The following is an 11,658-nucleotide window of genomic DNA, read 5'->3' on the forward strand; positions in this document are numbered from 1 at the left end:
AGTGGATACAGCGTAACATTGCAGACAGCCTTACATGGAGCGTTCACAAATAGATTATTTCCTATAACAATAGACTACATGACGAACCATGAGTACACATTGGTGACGGAGTCCTAAATCATTCATTATTATCGATTTTAAACCATCTTTTCTAAATGTTACACTAACTGTAACACACACACACACCTCATTGTTTAGCATTCAACATATAAAAACAATGTGTCGCCCACATGTGACGTGGGAACGTGATAATGTCCCAAGGCGTCCTTAAAAAGGTTACCGATGCAAGCCCCCCCCTCCCCAACCGACGTGCGTGCGTGAAACAGTATTGGCTGTGCCCGTAGCTTATTGTTACGGTCAGTGCAGTGTGTCATGCGCGCGCGCCGGTGGGGCGGTGCATGCACAGCGCTGGAAGACAATGTTCATTCAGTGGGAGGGGTGTTTGCGTGCATTTCATGGTGCCTTAACATAACGTCACACGTCTTTTTTTCACTCATTGGATGATCGTCCGCTTTGGCCGTGGGCACACGACAGTTTAGAAAGTTTAGATATGTACGTGTGTAGAAGTGAATTTGTTTCGCTTCCATATCATAACTTTCAGCCATGATATGCATACTGCTAGCAGCACCATGGAGGGACATGTATTGAATGCACAGCGTAAACATCGTTTTGCGCATGCGCTAAGACTTAGTCCACACATTCGTGACATGCGCACGCAACAGACGTTGTGCGCGCACATTATTATGTATGCAGGAACCGGAACAAACATATCAGTAGTAATGCGAACACCGGCATTTGAAACATTACATTGTTTTGTATGTTTAGTTTGATCCTTGCAGTTTAAACATATACGTTACTTCTGCGTGAAGATCCACAATCATATAGAGATGTGTTAAGCGTTGTCATGCTGAAACATAGATAAATGTGCAATCTTTGAACATCATGTGTTTGCTGTATTTCACAGATGTCGAGGATGAATACATGGGACCAATGTATGATTTCAGATGGGCCAATCGTTATATTAGATGATTGTGACGCCTAGCGAACAACAATTATAATAAATATGTAACAATGCTTGCAATGATTTGTGCGCAGATTACGAATCACTACATAATCTTATCCTATTGTGCAAATATTTACAATGCACTTAATAATCATAATGATGTTGCTAAGCACTAAAGTTAGAACTTATATTGATAATTTTTTCATTTCTACTAACATTATATGTATTGCCATGTGATATATGCAACCACCATTATCACTCAGAAAACACATTAATCTACTATATATTATAATCTCGCGTGTGACTTGTCAAAGAATGTAAATGCTACATAACAACTCGTAGACATTGTATCTGAACGTACACAATAACAATAGGGAGGTGATAGAAACTTTTTTGTCGTGTCAATGTTATATTATCAGCTAAGTTGTAGTGGTAACCTAACATGCCTGAGCTAATGAATGTTATGTACAGATCATGAAACCATGAACATTTGTGTGTACATTTCATTCACACGATTATCTATAGTTTAGTGTTATTATTAAACGTTAAACACATACATAGCTAAGTGACGCCGATGAGAAAAAATACATTATTATGTAGGTTAATATTATTTCATGTAGAAATACATGCATCACACAAAAAAAGAAACACACACACACACACTATGTTGATGAAATGTGTGCGTAGCTAAATGTATACTTCATTTATGTTCATATGTTGACAGTTGTTATAAAGGATCATGATCATTATTAATAAGTAACGTAAATTAAATAAAATTGTTCTTAGGAAGATTCTCATTGTGTTGAATAATTCAGCCAAAAATGTGAATACAAAGGACAATACTTTGGAATGGTGTTTACATTTTGCCAAATGTAACATGTACGTCAAATCAACACACATCTTTCACTTATTCATACACATGTGACAATGTAAATAATGACATACATTGCAATGTTAATGATGTTTACCACATTTGGGTCATTTCATACAAACATGCATTGAGTGTTAACATCGCTCATGTGCATGAATGGATGTTGTTACGTTTTAATAATGACATGTTATGTAATGTAGGTAATGAATTTTCAACAAACTTTAAAATAACCAAAAAGTGTAGATAAACGCACGGATAAACGCACGGACACAATACACAAAGGACATATTTCAAAACGCACTTACCAGAACTCCCTCCTACTGTCTCTGTACGTTCTCTTCCTTAATGTTACTTTTATGTCTAAAGCACTTATTCCCATGATCTGTTATTTATATTATCTGTTATTTATTCGATTACCACATGTATTACTACTGTGAAGCGCTATGTACATTAATGGTGCTATATAAATAAAGACATACAATACAATACTGTATTTTATTTCACTGCCTTATTCCGTTTGTATTTGTACTGCCTACATTGTCTTTAACCTATTGAATTAATAGGGAGCGCCCCGGATATTTTCCACTAAATCTTAAATATGAAAGAAAGCCCCAAGGATCATATAAGGTCTAAGGTGTCACAGCGGGTAGGAACGTGCAACATCTACTATGTAACTATGTTACTATGTAACAGTGTAACTATGTCACTATGTAATGGTACCACTATGTCACTATGTAGCGGTGTCACTATGTCGCTATGTAACGGTGTCACTATGTCACTATGTAGTGTTGTCACTATGTCGCTATGTAACGGTGTCACTATGTCACTATGTAGTGTTGTCACTATGTCACTATGTAACTATGTCACTATGTAGTGTTTTCACAATGTCACTATGTAGTGTTGTCACTATGTCACTATGTCACTATGTAGTGTTGTCACTATGTCACTATGTAACTATGTCACTATGTAACGGTGTCACTATGTCACTATGTAGTGTTGTCACTATGTCACTATGTAACTATGTCACTATGTAGCAGTGTCACTATGTAATGGTATCACTATGTTACTATGTAGCGGTGTCACTATGTCACTATGTAACGGTGTCACTATGTCACTATGTAGTGTTGTCACTATGTCGCTATGTAACGGTGTCACTATATCACTATGTAGTGTTATCACTATGTCACTATGTAACTATGTCACTATGTAGTGTTATCACTATGTCACTATGTAACTATGTCACTATGTAGTGTTTTCACAATGTCACTATGTAGTGTTGTCACTATGTCACTATGTAACGGTGTCACGGTGTCACTATGTCACTATGTAGTGTTGTCACTATGTAACTATGTCACTATGTAACGATGTCGCTATGTCACTATGTAGTGTTGTCACTATGTAACTATGTCACTATGTAGCAGTGTCACTATGTCACTATGTAACGGTGTCGCTATGTCACTATGTCACAATGTAACTATGTCACTATGTAACGCTGTCACTATTTAGCGGTGTCTCTGTCACTATGTAGCGGTGTCACTATGTCACAATGTAACTATGTCACTGTGTCACTATTTAGCGGTGTCTGCGAGTCACTATGTAGCGGTGTCACTATGTCACTATGTAGCGTTGTCACTATGTCACTGTGTCACTATTTAGCGGTGTCTGTATGTCACTATGTCACAATGTAACTATGTCACTAAGTAGCGGTGTCACTATGTCACTATGTAATTATGTAGCAGTGTCACTATGTAACTATGTAGCAGTGTCACTATGTCACAGCGTCATTATGTCACTATGTAACGGTGTCACTATGTCACTATGTAGCGGTGTCACTGTCACTATGTAGCGGTGTCACTATGTCACTATGTAGCAGAGTCACTATGTAGCGGTGTCACCATGTCACTATGTAGCGGTGTCACTATGTCACTATGTCGCAGAGTCATTATGTAGCAGTGTCACTATGTTACTATGTAGCGGTGTCACTATGTCACTATGTCACTATGTAGCAGAGTCACTATGTAGCGGTGTCACTATGTCACTATGTCACTATGTCACTATGTAGCAGTCACTATGTAGCGGTGTCACTATGTAGCGGTGTCACTATGTCACTATGTAGCAGAGTCATTATGTAGCAGTGTCACTATGTCACTATGTAGCAGAGTCATTATGTAGCAGTGTCACTATGTAACTATGTAGCGGTGTCACTATGTCACAGTGTCATTATGTCACTATGTAGCGGTGTCACTATGTCACTATGTAACGTGTCACTATGTCACTGTGTAGCGGTGTCACTATGTCACTATGTAGCAGAGTCACTATGTAGCGGTGTCACCATGTAACGGTGTCACTATGTAACGATGTCACTATGTAGCGGTGTCACCATGTCACTATGTAGCGGTGTCTTTTGGAGAGGCAGCGACTCTGTCCAGTCTATGCGGGGGTGATGTAGTTGGAGCCAAGGTAATCCCAAAATGACGTTGACTGAAGGCGTATGAATGGCATCTAGTTGAATGTTCTCGGTGTGACGTTCTCCAGCCTGTAACAGAAAGGAATGGTTTGCAGAGATATAAAGGCGGGTTGTAAGGGATGAGCATCGATGGCTTCCAGCCCTAAGGGACAGTCCTTGTATATCAAAGGGATCTTGTTTCTCTCGGCGAACCCTTGTTCAATGAAGTTCCCAATATGTAACCAACAAAATAAATAACTCAACGCTCAACCTATTACAATGAAAAAGTATGCACTAAGGTGCAATGGGTAATGAACATACATAGCACCACAAGTTAACTCAAGGTTAACACGAAGAAACGCATATATCTGCACTCAAAAACATTAAACAGCTGTAGTAGCCGGGGATGTCAATTGTCCCACTAGGTGGAGTATAATTATTCCTGCCTAACGACACACTAGAGTGAGTGAAAGCTCACAAAACCAAAATAAAGGCATGTTATTAATGTAACCTCGACGACTTAAAATGAATACAATTAAATAAAATCCCCTGGGGGGCGGTTCATGAAAAAACCTAGACTGGGAAATACCAAATATGAAGTCACCAGTTAGATAGTACTCTATTAATACCCCAGATAATGTAGTATAATGTCACTGGTTGGTACTATCAAATAGGATACAGATAGAATAATCAATGGCTAAACATATGTGACTCACATCAATCCCAGCCAGGAAGATGCAGAGCGTAGTGTGTGATAAGAGCCCGATGTGCATATGACCTGTACAAGTTTAAGGTGAGTAAACACACTAGATATGATACATAATATAATTGTCATATACCAATCATCAGCTGTGTACACGTGATATATTAACCCAGTAATGCCCAGTGAGGCTGTTGATGCTAGTGGGACAATTGACATCCCCGGCTACTACAGCTGTTTCATTTCTTTGAGTGCAGATATATGGGTTTCTTCGTGTTAACCTTGAGTTAACTTGTGGTGCTATCAATGAAGTTCCCACCTGACCCAGAGTCCAGGAAGGCACGTGTGCTGGTCCTGAAGTTGTCCCCGAGTAGTTTGCTGGGAATGAAGATTCTATTTGAAAGTGTGGGAGGAGAAGAAGATATGGTTCCCAGTGTGACCCTCCCGGCTCTCACGGGGATTTTGGCATTTCCCGATTTGAGAGGACAGGCAATTACCAGGTGTCCAGAGTTGCCGCAGTAGAGGCAGAGACCGACATTACTTCTGCGCTGTTTCTCGCCAGCTGACAGTCTGTTACCTCCAAGCTGCATTCCTCCAAAGCCGGGGGAGGAAGGTTAATGACTCCTGTGGATTGCGTAATAAGAGGCTGCGTACCTTGTTGGCGCCGGCTTCTCTCGGTTCTCCTCTCCTGAAGCCGTTGGTCCATCCGGATACAAAGTGCGACGAGATCCTCTAGTTCAGTGGGGCGTTCCTGTGCCGCATGTTCGTCCTTGAGTCTTTCGGACAAGCCTTGCCAGAAGGCCGCGGTCTAGGCCTCTTTGTTCCAGCCGATCTCGGCAGCTATGGTCCGGAATTCGACCGCGTACCAGGCCACAGGACGGTTACCTTGAAAAATATTCAAAAGGGAAGAGGCAGCAGTTACCTTGCGTTCAGGTGTATCAAATATCCTGCAAAATTCCTTAGTGAAGCGTGTGATGTCACCGGTGAGGTTCGGCCTCTGCTCCCAGATGGGAGAAGCCCACGCCAAGGCTTAGCTAGAATACAATGTACGCCACATTAGATCGCTGACACAGAAAGCGAGATGGCAATAGTTCAAAGTGAATAGAACATTGGTGCAAAAAGCCGCAACAGCCCAGGGGATCGCCGCCGTAGCGGTTGGGAGTAGGTAGTCGTGGTTCAGAGGCTGCGGTCTTCGGAATGGGTGCTGGGACAGGAGTCGCTGGGGGCGCAGAGTGAGAGGAACCACCTGGGGTCTGGTCAGTAATGGCTTGAACTGAGCAGTGGAGTTGCTCCATATGTTGGTCATTTTGTGCCAAGTATTTTTCCAGCTTACCAAACATGTTGGCATGGGCGTGCAAAAGTCGGCCCACCTCAGCGGAGTCCATGTTTGTGGGGCTGAGCATACTGTAACAAGTGCTCACCACAAACAGGACAGGACCGCAAGGCTGAGATGGGGATGTTGGTAGCCACCGACCTACAACAGAGCAGCCACGTCCGGAGTGCAGAGGGGTGGTCGTGTAGCTGGGTCAGGGTAGGAGAAGTCAGATTGGTCGAAGTACTTGCCGTGGTCTAGGAGTGGAGAGATCGGATTGTCGTTGTGCGGTGCCGGGGTCCAGGGGTATAGAATGTAGAATAGTCATGTCCGTAGCCGTGGTCCAGGGGTCAGAGAAGGCAGGAGTCCGGGTGCAAGCTGAGGTCAAAATGCAGGGAGTAAGACAAAGCAAAGGCAGGGCAGCAAGACGCTAGGGGTAAGCACAAGTCACAAGAGCAGGGTTTATGCTCAGCCACTTTGTAGGAGGGCTGGCTGAGTATTTAAAGGGCAGGCAGCCAATGGAAAGGCAGCACACAGGTACACAGTAACAAATGCAGGACACCCCGCAGCTGCAGGGTAATGCGCAATCAAAAATGGGCTGTCCACTGATAGGTAGAGTGCATAGCAGCTGAGGAATAATTGAGAGAATTAACCCCTTGTTTGCTTGTGTCTGCGCGGCGTCTGCCCGTAGCTAGCGTGCACCGTAGGTTGCCCGTGTCGTCATGGAGGCGGAGCCCGGAGACGGTTCCTGCTGTGTTTTCCTTCCTGGCAGTGCGGCGCCTGCACGCAGGTTGTGGCTGACACGCGTCACTTGTGATGTCACGAGATGCGTCATGGGGCGGGGCCTAAGCCCGATCTTGACAAATACTAATGTTACCTCCTTACCCTAACCTTACACATAATTCTAACCTTACCCTAACCTTACCCCTAGTACTAACGTTACCCCCTTACCCTAACCTTGCCCTAACCTTGCCCTAACCTTACCCCTAATACTAACCTTACCCTAACCTTACCCCTAATAGTAACGTTACCTCCTTACCCTAACCTTACCCCTAATTCTAACCTTACCCCTAATAATAACATTACCCCCTTACCCTAACCTTACCACAAATACTAACGTTACCCCCTTACCCTAACGTTATCCTTAATACTAACGTTACCCCCTTACCCTAACCTTACCCCTAATACTAATGTTACCTCCTTACCCTAACCTTACCCTAATCATACCCTAACCTTACCCCTAATTCTAATTACCTCCTTACCCTAACCTTACACATAATTCTAACCTTACCCTAACCTTACCCCTAGTACTAACGTTACCCCCTTACCCTAACCTTGCCCTAACCTTGCCCTAACCTTACCCCTAATACTAACCTTACCCTAACCTTACCCCTAATAGTAACGTTACCTCCTTACCCTAACCTTACCCCTAATTCTAACCTTACCCTAACCTTACCCCTAATAATAACATTACCCCCTTACCCTAACCGTACCACAAATACTAATGTTACCCCCTTACCCTAACGTTATCCTTAATACTAACGTTACCCCCTTACCCTAACCTTACCCCTAATACTAATGTTACCTCCTTACCCTAACCTTACCCTAATCATACCCTAACCTTACCCCTAATTCTAATTACCTCCTTACCCTAACCTTACCCCTAATACTAACGTTACTTCCTTACCCTAACCTTACCATAATCATACCTTAGCCTTACCCCTAATATTAACATTACCTTCTTACCCTAACCTTACCCTAATCATACCCTAACCTTACCCCTAATATTAACATTACCTCCTTACTCTAACCTTACCCCTAATACTAACGTTACCCCCTTACCCCTAATACTAACGTTACCTCCTTACCTTAACCTTACCCCTAATATTAACATTACCTCCTTACCCTAACCTTACCCTAACCTTACCCCTAATAATAACGTTACCCCCTTACCCTAACCTTACCCCTAATAATAACGTTAGCCCCTTACCCTAAACTTACCACTAATACTAACGTTGCCCCCTTACCCTAACCTTACCCCTAATACTAACATTACCTCCTTACCCTAACCTTACCCCTAATACTAACGTTACCTCCTTACCCTAACCTTACCCTACTCATACCCTAACCTTACCCCTAATACTAACGTTACCTCCTTACCCTAACCGTACCCTAACCTTACCCCTAATACTAATGTTACCTCCTTACCCTAACCTTACCCCTAATACTAACATTACCTCCTTACCCTAACCTTAACCCTAATACTAACATTACCTCCTTACCCTAACCTTACCCTAATCATACCCTAACCTTACCCCTAATACTAATTACCTCCTTACCCTAACCTTACCCCTAATACTAACGTTACCTCCTTACCCTAACCTTACCCTAACCTTACCCCTAATATTAACATTACCTCCTTACCCTAACCTTACCCTAACCTTACCCCTACTACTAACGTTACCTCCTTATCCTAACCTTACCCCTAATATTAACATTACCTCCTTACCCTAACCTTACCCTAACCTTACCCTAACCTTACCCCTAATAATAACGTTACCCCCTTACCCTAACCTTACCCCTAATAATAAGGTTAGCCCCTTACCCTAACCTTACCACTAATACTAACGTTGCCCCCTTACCCTAACCTTACCCCTAATACTAACGTTACCTCCTTACCCTAACCTAACCCCTAATACTAATGTTACATCCTTACCCTAACCTTACCCTACTCATACCCTAACCTTACCCCTAATACTAACGTTACCTCCTTACCCTAACTTTACCCTAACCTTATCCCTAATACTAACATTACCCCCTTACCCTAACCGTACCACTAATACTAACGTTACCTCCTTACCCTAACCTTACCCCTAATACTAACGTTACCTCCTTACGCTAACCTTACCCCTAATACTAACGTTACCTCCTTACCCTAACCTTACCCATAATACTAACATTACCCCCTTACCCTAACCTTACCACTAATACTAACGTTACCTCCTTACCCTAACCTTACCCCAATACTAACGTTACCTCTTTACGCTAATCTTACCCCTAATACTAACGTTACCTCCTTACCCTAACCATACCCTAACCTTACCCCTAATAATAACGTTACCCCCTTACCCTAACCTTACCCCTAATACTAACGTTACCTCCTTACCCTAACCTTACCCCTAATACTAACATTACCCCCTTACCCTAACCTTACCACTAATACTAACGTTACCTCCTTACCCTAACCTTACCCCAATACTAACGTTACCTCCTTACGCTAATCTTACCCCTAATACTAACATTACCCCCTTACTCTAACCTTACCCCTAATACTAACATTACTCCCTTACCGTAACCTTACCCTTAATACTAACGTTACCACTTTACCCTAACCTTACCCTAACCTTACCCCTAATACTAATGTTACCTCCTTACCCTAACCTTACCCTTACCTCTTAGCCTAACATTTGCTTCAAAACATGAGGGGAGCTGTGGAAGAAGCCAAATCAGCATAGATGTGATGGTGTAACCAGGCTCGCAAATAAAGGTTAAGCCCGTTTTTGGTTACCCCTGATCCGTGTATAAGGGTTCAACAGAGTTAGTTCTTGAGCCCAGAAACATTGTATGTTTCAACTGTACTTTTGCAAAAAAACTGTTTGTTGTGTTCTCCGTTTCCGGCCATGTCAGCGAGCAGGGATCGCTAGGGGACGAGTTTCAAGGGGGATTTTTTGGAGGAATTTTGTCAGAATGTGCCTAGGTAGTCGGGGTCCGGAGTTGTCAGTTCCCCATAATATATACCCGGGAACCATGTCTGATTTTCGGATACGTGTAGGCACATTACAATTTGCATTTCTTTGGGGGCACTGAATAAGGCAGTGTTTGTCAGTCCAATTTCTTCTTTCCCCTTACCCCCCCCCCCCCGTCCTTATCAGAGAACCAGTAAAGATAAGGGGAGGGGGAGCGAGGGGGCTCTGCCTGTGCAAACTCCTGTAGAACACACAGTGACGTCAGACCGAAGGGAGCAGCCGGAGGAGATCACGCCCCTCCCAAGTCTCAGCTCTCTGAGTTTGCATAATAACTTTGCAAAATTATTACAAAATGAATAGCTCTTTCATAATTATGTCAAAAATCATCGATATTATTAAACAAGAGCTAACTATGCACTTCCCAATCACCCATCCTCCGGATATGTCTCCTGGCACTCGTTGGACGTCCCTCAAAGCGGTGGTGGGGGAATCCGTAACTTACACTGCAGCCCAGAGGGAAAAGGGCAGACGGGAGAATTAATATCCGGCTCTATCATAAAAAATAAAAAAAGAGCAGCCCTTGAAAAACGACACACATGAAATTCCGTCACAGCCTTGTTAAAATAACATCACCAAACCTAGAGGTCACCTTCATTACATGTGAGCAAAAATACAGGAAGAGCATTAAAGGCCCAGATCTACTAAATGGTGTTAAGTTTGAGCACGCCTTTCCTCGTATGAAACTAAACCGAGGCATGCTAAAGGTTAGCACTCCTTAGGGAATCTGGGACTAACATGGTTGCATCAACAATTCTAGAAAAAATTAAAATAAACCAGATACCGTGTTTGCAAATAAGACTAAGAAACAAAATAAGCAAAACATTTGCCCCACAATGAGACTCCTTACCAAAAGCCTTAGCTATTCCTCCCAAGAGTTTCACAATAGCTGTGCAGTAGGAAGGCCAATGATTTCTCAAAGGTCACTAAAATTAGATCAGACTTTGTTTCCCCTCGTGTAAACGTCCGTGACGGAAGAGAAATTCCCTGGGAGAATGAAACAATGAATCGCCCCTAGAAGAACTCGTTCCAGAAAGAAAATACATAACAACATTCTAATAATTTTTTTGCCTTATCTGATCTAAAAGGTGAACTGCCTCTGGAGGAAATGCTCCAAGCAAATATCGTTCTTGTATATAAGGAGGGTAAAGACTCAACAATCTGCTCTAATTATCACCCCATTTCCTTAATCAACACAGATCTGAAACTACTCGCTAATATTTTATCAACGAGACTAAATCTTTTTCTCCCCAAATTGATTCACCCGGATCAAGTTGGCTTCACACCAAATAGACAGGCACCGGATAATATTAGGAAAGCACTGAATCTGATCCCATTAGTTTTAACATTTAAAACAATCCAATACTAATGTTAACACTTGATGCTGATAAAATATTTAACAAAATAAACATTTACAGTAGTTGAAGGAAACTTCATATCAGTGGTCCGAGTTATCTGTAACTTTCCTACAACTAACGTTAAGTGTTCTGGTTGTGTGTCTGAATCCATCCTGATCATAAATG

The 11,658-nt window shown here is 42.4% G+C and overlaps 1 long non-coding RNA gene across 1 annotated transcript in view; it reads right to left on the minus strand.

The window, feature by feature from the left end:
- Nucleotides 1-11,139, minus strand: part of LOC142468449 (uncharacterized) — a 14,788-nt gene extending 3,649 nt beyond the window's left edge. Inside the window, exon 1 of the long non-coding RNA XR_012788659.1 lies at nucleotides 10,986-11,139. This is a non-coding gene — a long non-coding RNA (uncharacterized LOC142468449). The remainder of the gene's footprint in view (nucleotides 1-10,985) is intronic.
- Between the last annotated feature and the right edge of the window lie 519 nt (nucleotides 11,140-11,658).

This window comes from Ascaphus truei, chromosome 17 (assembly GCF_040206685.1).
Source record: "Ascaphus truei isolate aAscTru1 chromosome 17, aAscTru1.hap1, whole genome shotgun sequence".
Classification (NCBI taxonomy): domain Eukaryota; kingdom Metazoa; phylum Chordata; class Amphibia; order Anura; family Ascaphidae; genus Ascaphus; species Ascaphus truei.